Below are 13,902 nucleotides of genomic sequence, written 5' to 3' on the forward strand. Positions count from 1 at the left end.
TTCCGTGCATTAAGTTGGCCTCACTGTCAGTTTCTGCCTGTGTCTGTCCATGTGTCGTTTTGTACTGGCCCTGATGACAGTTTGATGTGAATTAAAAACTGCTTCCACCTACACGTCATGCCAAAATACAAGACTTACAATTGGTCCTTCAGTGTTTCAGTCAATTTTCTTTTCCTGGTAGTAGGTGGTTCTTGGCCAAGTGGTGAAAGATAACAGACTCTTACTAGAGACTCTGGCAATTATGCGCTATCTGCATCTGATGCCAGTGATGAAAGCACACCAGTGGCTTCATCCGCTGTAAAATCTGTACCTCCAAGCTAAGCTCCAAACTATTCTTGTAGAGTGCTTCGGCAGTCACATTTCAGCTTTGCTAGCAGGTGTTAACACATTGCATGTACAGGTTAGCCATCACTGATTCATTAAATCAGTTTGTGTATATGTACAGTTTGGTTTTTAACAGTTAAATACAACATCCTGTGGTTAACACTTCTTTGTTTTAAACACTTAACTAAAAAGAGATGCATGTGGCTTTAATTTTCTTTTTATCATCATTACGACAATTTTAGGGGTCCGTATCAACATTTAGAACAAAAAGCAGTTTGGTAGGCCTTAATCTTCTTGTACCAAATATCATAAAATCTGTTTGATATAATAAAAATAATATCCAATATGCCAGATTATTTAAAAAAAAACTCTTCAGAGGATCAATTATAATAAAATGAATAAAAAAAATTACTACTGATTGCATTACTATATGGTGGCTTTATTTATTTTTTTTATTATTATTATTGTTATGGATTCAATTTTTTGCAGATCTTAGGGTACACATTTTAGTGTACTACATCTGTTTTTCTAGGATTATTATTTGAACAGTAACTTGAGTGCCTTAACTGAATTACAGTATTTTTAATTTTTTTTTTCTAAGACACAAGAGAAGATTTCTGATTCGGATGACCATTTTGACTCCAGTGATGAGAGTACGAACCCCAGAATTGATGCAGCTACTGATGAGGTCAGAACAACTGAACACACACAGACTGGGATGAAATTAAGAAAACGACAAAGTAGCCTAGTAAGTCTTAGGTTTTTTTTTTTTTTTATTCCATCAGACATTATAACCTATAGTTCAGAATGTCATGATTTAAATGGTCACTATTATTTTTTCTTTTAGTTTAGAGGGAAGAGACCTGAAAACTTAGATGAGTCTGATACCTGTGAGGAGGTGACTGATATCGGTAAACGGAGTGAGGAAGAATATATTCCAGATACCTCAGGAGATAGCTCAGAAAGTAGCACAAATGTGCTGTTGTCACAGTTCAAAAGATGGCCCATTTCTTCTCCAAGTCAGAGCTGTAGTACAAGAACAAACCAAATTCATCAGAACAATCAAACACTCAACGTCTCGGATTAAGAGCGGCAGCAGAAACTGGGATCTTCTGACCAGTCGCGGCACTCAGCTCTCTCTCAGCCATGATTCACTTCCTCCTGACAGTACGTCATTTGTTGACCAAGAAAGCACAACTCTTAGTGGTTATTCCTGCTATAAACAAAAAGAGTAATGGTGGAAGAATTTACGACAAAAAACAGCATTGCTTGTTCTGTGGCTTAGCTTTTTCAAAACTTGCAAGACACCTACAGCGTAAACATTTCAACGAAATAGAGGTAGTGAAGGCACTAAGTCATCCAAAGGGATCCAGAGAAAGGCGAAAGCAGTTAGAGTATGTGCGTAACAAAGGTAATTTTGAAGACAATTCTGATGTGTTGAAAGCAAGTGAAGGAAAACTAGTTCCTCGCAAGTTACCAAAAACACTCTCAGAAGGTGAAGATTTAATTTCTTGTATATACTGCCAGGGATTGTTTTTAAAGAAAACATTGTGGCGACATGTTAAAATATGCAAATTCAAGCCAGGAGAAAGCAGACCTAAAGCCTAGAGTCCTGGCTTTGTGCTCTTTTGCAACACCTCCCCCATGAGGTGTAACTGATGTTTGGAAACTTTTAAATGCCATGAATCAAGATAAAGTGTCACTTGCTGTCAAGAATGACCAGTGTATTGAGTTTGGAATGCATCTGCATAATAAGTATGGATCCCGCATTAAAATGCACAAATGCATATGGCAAAAACTCAGGGAGCTTGGAAGACTTCCTATATGCGCACAAGAGTATACCCCTCTTAAATGTGTTAAAGATCTCATTCTTCCTGAAAATTTCATGTACACAGTCAGCGCAGTTAAGCAGAGAGCTGGTTACAACAAAGACACGGACAAATATGAATCACTAATTGTGGCTGTAAAACTTGGACACAGCCTGAACAGGATTGCCATGCTTGTTGAAAGCAATGTCACCATTGAAGGAGATGAAAAAACTGCAAAAGAGGCTAACAACTTCCAAAAAATCTATGGCTCCAGATGGCATGAATATATTTCAGCCACAGCCTGGCAAAAACTAGAGGAGTCAAGGTGGAACACTCCTCAGTTACTTCCTTTCACTGAAACGTCTTCATTATATCTTGACGAACAAGAGCACCATTACCGTAAGGTGTCTGCTTACACTTTTAGAGAAGCATCAGAGCCATATCCAGATGTTAGTCTGGCCCTCTCAGGACTGGAAAAGAAGCTCTGTCAGCACTTCAGACAAATAGAGATCAGATGCAAAAGAGGCAGGAAGGTTGCTGTTTTGGTAACTTCAACAATGCAAGAATCACTTGACCTCCTTTTTGAGACACGACGTAAATATGGAGTACGGCAGGAAAATGTTTATCTTTTTGCACACCCCTTTTCAATGACCTGCTTTTGAGGCTCAGACTGCATCAGATATCTTGCAAAAGCTTGTGGTGCAAAAATAACCATCTATTTTAACTTCTACAATGTTTAGGAAACAAATTGGAACCCTTTCCCAACTTTTGAATCTCTGCAATGCAGAGCTTGATCAATTGGCTGACTTCGTACGACATGATATTTGTGTCCATCGGCAGTTTTACTGCTTACCTGAGGGTACTATCAAGCTGGTAAAATTCAAAGTCCTCATAGCACTTGAAAAGGGATGCTTGGCAGATTTCAAGGGGAGGAATCTTGATAATATCATCATTGATCCTGAAGATACAGTACACCACACAAGTAGTTCTTGCAAAACATCAAGTGATCATGAATATTTGTTACCATACACAGGGTGCATACAGTATTTGAAATCCTTGAAAATACTTGAAAATTAATGTTGTATTTTCCAGGTGTGAAAAGTGCTGGGATTTTGGATAAAGGGCTTAAAATGCTTAATTATATATATAATGTATATGTATGTATATGTGAAGTACTGATTTTAAGTATGTGGGCATTTAAATATGCAATTATAACAGCTGTAAGGTGCTGGATAAGCTTAAATTTGGTTTTAGAATACTGGGTCTTAGAACACTGGGTCTAAAACCGGTGATTTTTTAATAAAAAACTACACCTAGCCTACCTGAGGAAAGAAAAAAAAAAAAAAAATATATATATATATATATATATTAGAGCAAGATTTTCCTTTAGAGCAAGTTGCAGAAGGAAAAAAAAAAACAGAAAGCAGTGGTAGCTGCATGACAGGTATCTGGTTAACAAACCTCTTTTTTTTTCTGTAATGTTGTCATATGTAATGGTAGTACTGTTTACAACTATTTGTTTCCCTGACAGGTCTGCCCCTCAATGTAGAAGTACTTCTTGATGTGGTTATATTGTATGTGTGTGCACCATAGGTGTGTTATGTAAATGTTGTATTTGAAGCATATCTCATCAGTACAAATGAGGTAGAGCTTTATTGCTATGATGCTACATGCAGAATCTAGAAATGGTATAGCTTGCCTAAGTTTAGTTTTGACAACTGTTGTCTTGACAAATAAAATGGTCATGACAAACAGAATGGTGTTCTCTTGGTCTGCTTATTTTGTTGCTTTTTCACTGTGAAACATCTTAGGATTATTTGGATCAGATGTGTTAGAGCAGTAAAGACAAGAAGAATGACGGGACAGTAGTACTACATAAGCAGGGTGTGGCACACTTAGGAGGACAAAAACAAAAAATAATGTTAAGTATTTATTCAGTTTATGTTTGTTTTGTGCAGGGCAAGTTGATGTAGAGACAGGGCAAGTTAAAGATGAGACAGATCAATTGCCAAAGTCAGTTAAAAGAAAGAGACGTAATGTCATCATCCAAAGAGGGTCCTTTTAGGTTTTGGTACACAACCTGTTGGTTGTACGTAGTTCAGTGTGAAATGATTGTGAACAAAGTTCATGTTCCGTTTGTTTTAAAACCTTGTTTATTTTAATGCTCTACAGACAAAAGCAAGACATTGCTATTCCTACATGTGAACATAGTCATAATCAGGCAGCACCAGACGATTTCAGGGAAAACTAATTTAGAGGTTAACTATTTTATACATTTTGTCATAATTCTTCGCCAGAGAATTTGATTTTGTCAGAGAACTTCGCCATGAAACTGATCATGACCTAAAAGTGAGAAAACAAAATTATTTATTTTTTTTCATAAGTGAAGGGGATTAAGAAGACTTAAACAACTTTGTTAGCTGTTTCACTTGGAAAAGAGGTTGATTTTATTTGGGACAACCCCATAAATACAGGAGCAGACCTCTTGTAATAAAAACAACACCTGGGGTGTCCTCTTAATCCTAGACATTCAAGCCCTAGATTTTCGTTCATTGGGTGTTTGGTTAGTTAATTGAGATTGGGATTTTTAGATAAAGGCAACACTCCACTCCATCCTATAGGCTCCACAGCAGTAAAAAGCACTCTGCTCCCCCAGCACTCACATGTATTCAGCCTTGTTAAATGTCCTGAATAACGCCTAATTCCGATTTCATGCCTATTAGACAGAGAAAGAATAAGGGTCACCGCACATGTATGAACGCCCTCTTTTTCTTCTCACGCCCTGTACCATTCACAATTTGCAGTTTTCCCACCCTCATGAGATGTTTTGTACTACATCTACTTCAGCTTTAACATTGTAGTGGAGTCAGAGATAATTAATTTTTATTTGAATAATGATAAATTATTTAATTCATTTTGTTAAGCTCCAAGGTTGGGAGCCATTAAGTTATATGTAGTGTCTTTACCTGTCCAGTCTCAGCTTGGACAAGTAGGCTATAATGCTGAGCGACGTTACACATAATATAGCAGAATTAGCTAGAATTAATTATTATTAGCTCATTGACCCACTGTAGGTTCTTGGCTTTGAAATTACCCAAATAGAATAATTCCATACAAGAAAAGTGGACATACAAACAAACAACCAAGGACTGGTTTTATCACACAACTGATTTATTAAAGATAAGATCAAATATTGAATATATTGATTATACATTCATATAATGAAAGGGATTACAGCGATACATGAGGGAGCAGGGTGATAAATATATGAGGGAATTTCTCTATGATAATTACCCTAAATTCTAAAATGACTACAGTCTATCCCAGCACAGCATTCAGCACCAATCTCCTGAGCTAAATAATTTAACCAGTGATCGTACGTATCCCTGGAAAGGAGTGGAGACGGCTTACAGGACATCACAGACATGCTGGTCTTTCTGGAGCCTCTCACGGACCTTGTAGCGTTGTAACCCTTCTTTTTTTTTGCATTTTGCTTTTGGCCAAAGACCCTTGAACACAGCAACTGCTCCATCCGAGGTGGTGGCATCCTGAGGGGCATATGGGATTCTCCTTTGCTGCTGATTTTCCTCCTTGTGAGAGCCACGTCAATGCATGTCTGTCCTGGGCCTTTGTTCAGAGGCACCACCTCAGAAGGCGATAATTCTGAGGGAGCATGTGGCCTTCTGCTTCGTCACTGATCCTGAAGCTCTTTTCCCACTGCTGAGGGTCAGAGGCCTGAGGTCTTTTTCATGCCCTGGGCGTTGTGTCAGCTTTGCTGGATTTAAACTATAGCTTTCTAATATTACTACTAGAAATAAAAATAAAACTTCTGTTGGAATTTCTGGGCTCTCTTAGGTGAGTGTCCTGACTGGAAGCAGATTCACCCTTGGGTGTATCTAAATTTCTCCTTCATGCCACCCCTCTTCTTTCCTTTTCTATCTACATTTTCTTTCTATATTCTGGGTTTGTTCTGACTAACAGAAGTGTTGAAAATCTTGAGTGTAAACCTAACCTGAAACAGGAGCACACACTCCACTAAAATTACTGAAATGGGCTGCTAATGCACCTGACAGGCCAGGTATAGTCATACAGGTTGGGTTTTGTAAAAATGGATCAAAGTCTGGATTTGAACACCTCTTTTCAGACAGGACTAAAATCACAGAGATACTCCAGCAACTATTACATTACCTCACTTCCACAGGGAAAACTAATGCCATTAGAGCAGGGCTTTATACACATTATTTTACTCAGTGATTAAAACATGAATCACCATTAATCTCCTCAATTTGTGGAGTGATGGGTGATTAATGGCAAGTATTCAATTTAGTGATATATGATATTACAGTCCAGTTGTTTCTATTAAAGAGGAAACACTCTCTCTTTTCTCCACAGTGGAACACACTTCTGGTTCTTAATAAAATATCTGTGACCTGATTTGGCTAATGCCTGTAGTTTTCAACATGGTATAGTACAATTTCTGTCTGTTCAACAAGCAGAGCCCCCCCCCACACACACACATACTTGTCTCTGTGAATTGTGGGGGTCACCTGGAGGAATACTTTGTTCTTAGTTTTTTTTTAAGTCACCATGAATGAAGAGAACAGACATCTGTGGTCCTATTTAAGACAGCAAATTCACATGGCCAATAGAAGTGGCTCTTTGGCCTTCAGTTACTAGTCCAGTTGTGGCTGTACTTGAAAGAATGTGATACTGCTAAGGTTTATATATATATATATATATATATATATATATATATATATATATATTATAAAATATATAAATGAGTCCGGCTTCGCTTCGCTCTCCTTCTGCTCACTCAGGGTGCTTTTGGCTTCGAAGAACCAACTAGGTTTCTCAACGATGGTGACTAAAATTGAAACTGACTCTACTCTTCTTTCAGGGGATTGGTGCAATGCACTCTGGCCTCAAAGGAGCAGAGAACTAGATAAATTTAAATAAAACTTGGCCTTGTTGCTGTACCGGCAGCTTGTCCTCGTGGATTTAGGCACGATTTAAGGTGGAACGGAACATCAGACTAAGAATCTGGGGAATAAGGAGCTTATTCAGATTCATTATCTGGCATGAAATGATATACTGCTTGCTGTTATTTTATATCCTGCAAAATTAAATAAATAAATATATAAATGACCCCCAAAGTAAACTGTTCAAAAAACATTTGACTATAGACCTAAATTGCAATTGAAATTATTAATACACATTTACAACAAACAAACTTGCAACTTTTTGCAAAAAGTCATTAAACAAGAACTGTTTAAATCACTCAACAAAACTAACCAAACAAGTTGGTGCTTCAAATTCAACACAAAGCATCAGTTTTACTGAAATAAGCTGCAGAGTTATTCAACACTATGGTATGAGATCCATGTGAAAAACCACGTCATGTAAGGAAAAAATTGGTTTATGAGGGGGAGGGCAAAAAGAGGAATAAAACTCGACTGTTTAAAACAATCTTGCTCTATTGAGCAAGGATAGCACAGGTCAGGATTTAAACTCTTGAAATATAGCTACAGTAAAAGAGCAAGAGCAAAGAAACTAGCTAAGCCTAGTTTTGCCAGACCACCATAGCCATTGATCAATTGTCACAGAGGTGTTTGTGGCATTTCAAAAATAGGAAAAGCCCAAAATAAAGTTAAACAGAAAGCTGTGCAGATATAATTTACTCATCCGAAAGTCAGTAATGGTGAGATGTGTCCATGTTTTCTCATCATTATAGGGACAGACAGTATATCTTTCTGTTTGTTAAATATATACTGGAAAACAAAAGGCTGTCACAGAAACAACTTTGGCTGTCTCCAACCAAAAAGAAGAGACTATGATAAATGTTACCACAACAATGTTCAACACATTTCTGTTCCAGGCTACAGTAAAACACAGAGCTGCTCACCGCGATCGCTACAGCTCTGAAGCTGCATGAGTGTATCCCAATTCAGACTGCTGCTGCTGGATTAGCAGCTTTAATGCCTCCTTAGCTGCTGATCCACAGCTGGCCTAGTACAAAGGGAAGCTCTCTGAGTGCAAGTATCGGACAGAAGGGTTTGTGAAAGCCACAAATATTGTCACAGCTGCCCAGCTCCTGCGTGAAAAAACGCATATTGTGAAGATCCGTCTGAAGAGCACCTCTGAAAGCATGAGGCATGTTCACCAGCTGAGATGAAGAGTCCATTTCCAGGAGGAGATTAAAGAGCAGTGTGAGCATAAGCCTTAACAAGCCCATAATAAGTGTTTCTGCATGCCCTACACGAACAGCACCCATTAGTGTGCAATGCTTCATCAGGCAAAATGAACAGACAAGACTCCACTGACGCATATGGGTCAACATATACCGAGCCCATATTCCTGAACGCTCGAGTGAGGGATGCAGCTCACAGGCATAGGACTGCTGTGGAAAAAGCAGACAAATTACTGCACAAAAGCATTGCATGTGGTAATAAAAGCAGGTGCGTCTGTAGCAACCTGTTTAAAATAACTACTTGCTCCCAAGCTGGCCTGTGCAGCAGCTGAGCCCAATCAGGCTAATGTAGCTCAAACCATCACTGGAACAGAAGAACCGTTGTCCAGTATATTGTCATGTCGAAGAAGAGCCCGAAGCCAGATGAGAGGTGACGACATCTCTTTCAGATGTGAATAAAGCATCTGGAAACAGCTGTGGAAAGCATGTCATCATCCAAAAGCCCAGCACTGTGGGGTGGAAGAGAGCTGCTACCAAGGGAAAGATTATTCTCCCATTACCAAAGAAGCTTCCCCACTCTTTTCCCTGACGTGGGTGCAGTTGGCAGTTGTTGAGTGTTTTGCCCCACACCATGCTGCCGGAGTTCTGGAGGGGGCTAGCATAGCGTCAATGTTGACTAGAACAGACATGAGCCAAATGTAGCAAGCATAATTGCAGGACAGTGCACAAAGGAATCAGTGAGTGATTCATGAAGGCGAAGCACTCCGAAGCAGGAGTGGCACAATGTGTATGGGTCATCTGGCTGGGGCAGCCATAGCACTGCAGCCGTAGTGGAGGAGAAAGGGCTTGAGATTACAGACAGTATAGCCCAAGAGTGCTGTATTACATGCACAGTGGAAACAGCATGAGCACAAATCAGTAGAGGCCTAATGGGAAGTGGTAGGGACAACACATCTGATGTGAACCAAACAGAGCTGGACACTGAGAAAGTGCACAATGCTCAGGGAAGCAGGGCATGCAGGGTTACCGCAGTACTCCAAAGCACAAGCTTTGGCTGGTCGGAGTTGTAGTGGGAGATGTATATGTTTCATTAATTTCTAACAAGAAATGTGCCTTTTTGGGATTTGACTTTAATACCTAGACTTTCAATTGGTCTCTCAGAGACATCTCCAAATCCCCCAACTCGGAGAGTGCTGTAAACTGCACTAAAGGCCACTCCAGGCCCAAGACCCAAGGTCTCTTAAGGTCAACTTGCTCTCTGTAAAAACTGCTTAATCAAGAATTTTGCAAACCATGGAATTAAACATTAATTCCAATTGGTTTAAATAGTTTGAAGTTGCACATAGGATACAACTTTGTAAAATTAATTATAGTTAGACAAGTAATTAATTAGACACTTGAATTAATTTACATGTGTAAATTTACATGTTTAAAATGACCATTTTTTAAGAACGTATGTAGGAACCAAGATCATCACATACTCTGTGTTATTTGGTCAAGAATTATGTAAAACATGGTTTCGTCTGAATGATATTATTTTGTGTTAACATATAATATTTTATATTGCAAAAGCATTATTCAGAAATATTGGATACTCAGTCAACAGGAGTCTTTGTCTTGTCAAGTGTCATAAATTGTATGTGATGTCACTACTAAGGGATGTTCTAGTCTAAAAGAACTTCCAATCAGAGACAAGGGATGCACCAATCCTCAGGTTTCCAAAACCTGGTTTAAAAACCAGTGGTGTGAACACTCATTCTCTTCTAGACTCTCTCTTAAAACAGGATAGGTGTGAAATGAGCAGTAAAAATAAGCCCAGGTCTATATTAATCTCAAGTTTATTGACTTGTGGGTGGATATTATAAAGGAGTTTCTTGCATTTTTCTCAGGAATGGAGGCACTAAAATGGGGTTAATTGATGTAATGTATGGCACATGTCAGAGACGCTGAGATACGTGGAGAAACTCAGATGCTGTACGACTCCCCAACCAAATCCACACAAGATCACTGAGAGGAAGACACTGTAGGGTAGTTTAGTGCCCAACAATAGCAAACAGATTATTAAGGAGTTTCCTACTCATTAATTCACTGCCATTATGTGGTTTATAACAGCAATTATAATAACTGTGACGGATCACGAGGGAGTGAAATTTTCTGTCCATCTTCTGTTATAAAGCACTATAACATAACGTCATTAAAGGCTAGATATTTCCAGTTGGTGGGCTGTTCTCAGAACACTAGTGACAGTCTAAAAACTCCAGTAGCACTGCTGTGTCTGATCCACACTGTGTTACTGCAATGCAATGGTGTAGCCGCTCTCATCTCTGTTCTTTACACTGAGATTTCTAATCTATTATTAATCAGAAATATTACAAACGTCCTGTTGTAAAATGTCATTACCCCCACCTCACCACAGAAAACTGGGGCTCATCACACTTCTAACAGTTGTTATTAAGGACTAATGAGAGTTACTGGGACCTACCTGCTCCACTTCCCACTCCCATCACATTTAATCAAGTGCGGCCCACATGACATACTATGGGGGGCATTTATATGGATACACCTTAATAAGCATACCATTCTTTTTTTTTTTTTGTGAAGTTCCATTTTGGATCCAACTTTTGTTTTTTAATGGGAAGAGGGTCATGTGACACATCAAACTTATTGGGCCGACTTCAAAATGGCCGCCATGTTGTAAGGTGTTTATATGGATACACCGCCGAAGTGTATCCATATAAATGGCCCACCCTGTACACCTCTTATATTGGTCAACTTAACAATTACTGGCCCATGGTGATGAGTCTTTGAGGAAAAAAAAATTCAATAGTATTTTAGCATTTGATGATATTGTTTCTAAACAAGTTGAATTTAATTAAGTACAACCCTCATGACATACTACAGATCTTATTTTGGTCAATTTAACCATTACTTACCTGTGGTGAAACATTTTTCTTTAAAAATGTCAACAGTTTTTGAATTTTTGATGACATTGTTTCTAAACAAGTTGTATTTGATCAAGTGTAACCCACATGACATACTACAGATCTTATTTTGGTCAATTTAACCATTACTAGCCCATGGTTGCATTTTTGAGAATAACCTTCAACTGATTTTGAATGTCTAATGAAATTGCTCCAAAAGAACATGTAGCTGTTTGAATGAAGTTGAACAAAAGGTTGGTGTATCAACAGGATACATTTAAAGAAAACCAGAGCAGACATTCTCAGATAGCAGAGGCTACCTTATTTAATGCATAAGATCAGACGTGTTGCTACTTGTTTTGGACAGTGTCCTAGGTCCACGATGGCCCTTTACAGACACAGTTGCTTTATGCTCACACTTTGTTATTTTGAAATCCAAAAACAAGACAGGTATTCTTCCAGAGTATTCCTCTGCAGTCTCAGCCTTGTTTATGACACAGCACACAAAACCAATGGACATATTTTGCAGGGATGATAATATTAAGGCAATTCAAATGAAACCAGCGCTGACATCTTTCAGTTGACACTGTAATGGGTTATTGCTCATTTTTCCTAGGCATTTGTAAAGGCATGGCATGTAGTTGCTAAAGCTTTAGAAGGTGGCTGCTATGGTGTATCAGCAAACATATGGCCAAAAACATATTGTATGTGTTTTAACATTGTACCTAATAAACAAACACAGCAAATGCTTGTGAGAATATATTTAGTTTAGCTCTTGTACTTTAAAACACACACACACACTGTTCCACAGCCCAGTGCTCAGGTGGACTGTTGGTATTGGGCATGGTGATGGTGTGCTGAGGCATGTGTAATATTTATATACACACACAGACACACGCCATATTCCTGTAATCCACATTAAAACCAAACACAGATCCACGAAGAAACATTAACTACAGCAGATATTTTATACAAGCGGCAGAAAGAGAGAGTACACACCAGCTGCAGTCTTCGGTTCTGTGTGTGTGTTTGTGTGTGAGAGAGAGAGGAAGACAGATATAGAGAAGCCCCACCCACACCCTTAAAGGAACAATTCCCTTCCACAGTCCTCGGTCGGGTTACTGCGTGGTCCTCAGTGGCGACCCCTTGTGGGCGCGGTCGAAATTGCACGATCAACTTTGTTATAGAGCAGTAGTTTCTTAAACTTTTTAGACCAAGCACCACCCATGAGTCTCACCACAGAAACATGAGGCCCCTGGTTCCTCCTCTGCTCTGGGGGAGTCTTGGTTGCATTTTTAATTTTAGATTTAATACAATTATAAGAGAGAATACAAGTAACTACAGGCCTACACTGAATGTTTTAAACACAGTTAGACATTTATGGGAAATAAGTGATATATAATTCATATTTAGTTTAATGCCTGTTTAAATGGTCACTGTTTATTTGTAAAAGAGGACCGTCAATGTCTGGCTCAAGAAATCAATATAAGAAAGTTGCTGAATGCAGTGAGAATAAAGATAACACCATTGATGGAATTAACCAGAATATAATTAATGATTTAAACTATAGTTTACATTATTAGACCCAGGTCCTCAAAAAAACTACAAGGAGCTAGTGTTATCTGGTAAAAAGAGTTGTGGGGGGGGGGGGCCTCCATCTACAGAAGCCCATTTCCACCACATCAAATAATACAAAAAAGGCACCAATTTTTATTTTTTGTTAATATGCAATTTGCTATCTCAAATTATTGAGATACTAAGTCAATAGATATTCTCATTATTTTGAGACAGTATCTCATTATTTTCGATAATAAGTCAATATACTATAATATATCTCACAGGTTACCAGAAGAAGAATGGACACCCCCTCACATACTTATCTAGAGTCAGTGTGTCAGTCTGTGTTTGGTGATGGGACAGACCTCTCCTCACCACATCACAGCCTCAATCTATACTCAGTAATGAACACATACTAGTTTCAGCTGCAGCACTTTCATGATCAAATATAAATAACAGTAGATCAGAACATACACGGGGTGAACTGTGATATTAGAGTCATATGAACAGAAGGCTGTTATTATTACCACCAGCCACCAGATGTCACTGTTGCCCAATGTCGGATTTCAATGCCCCAAAGACTCTAATCTTCATCCGCGCAATCAGGAATGAGCTCCTAAAGTTTTAATGAGGCCTCGTCCACCCTTTTCCTACCGGTGAGTGTAATGTAACTCAGTTACACACCTGTAGACCTTCAGTTATGAACATTAATCTTACATAAATATTCATTTTTAATTTAAAATACGTCTTTAAAATATTATTATGAGCCACTGAAGTTTGTTAATAAATGACCAAGAAATAACGTATTTCACAATAGAAAAAACTTTAATTCTGAGAGAATCAGCCAATTAGGTTTAAGTCCCTCCTACTGAACGGAGCATATGCTTTATGTGCTGGAGTCGGAGAGGGAATTACACTTTAAGAGCGTAAGTAACACTGCTAAGATAAACCATGCATCACTGTTCTATTCTCCAGGAGGAACCACAACTCCATGTCCTCTTTGTATTTGCCGTAGAAGAGCTTTGGTAAACAAAAACAATACTGGAGTTGAAAACCTAACGCCCTCATTACTGCCGCTCCGTTTAATGGAAAAATAATTCAA

At 38.6% G+C, this 13,902-nt stretch overlaps 1 protein-coding gene across 2 annotated transcripts in view; it reads right to left on the bottom strand.

The window, feature by feature from the left end:
- Positions 1–12,275, bottom strand: part of LOC136664120 (histamine N-methyltransferase-like) — a 29,545-nt gene extending 17,270 nt beyond the window's left edge. The window contains exon 1 of one of the 2 annotated variants that reach the window (XM_066641182.1): positions 12,243–12,275. The gene's annotated coding sequence lies outside the window, so the exon portion shown is untranslated. The remainder of the gene's footprint in view (positions 1–12,242) is intronic. The other variant, XM_066641184.1, reaches the window with a different exon arrangement.
- Positions 12,276–13,902: the final 1,627 nt, after the last annotated feature.

This window comes from Hoplias malabaricus, chromosome 12, assembly GCF_029633855.1.
Source record: "Hoplias malabaricus isolate fHopMal1 chromosome 12, fHopMal1.hap1, whole genome shotgun sequence".
Taxonomy (NCBI): Eukaryota; Metazoa; Chordata; class Actinopteri; order Characiformes; family Erythrinidae; genus Hoplias; species Hoplias malabaricus.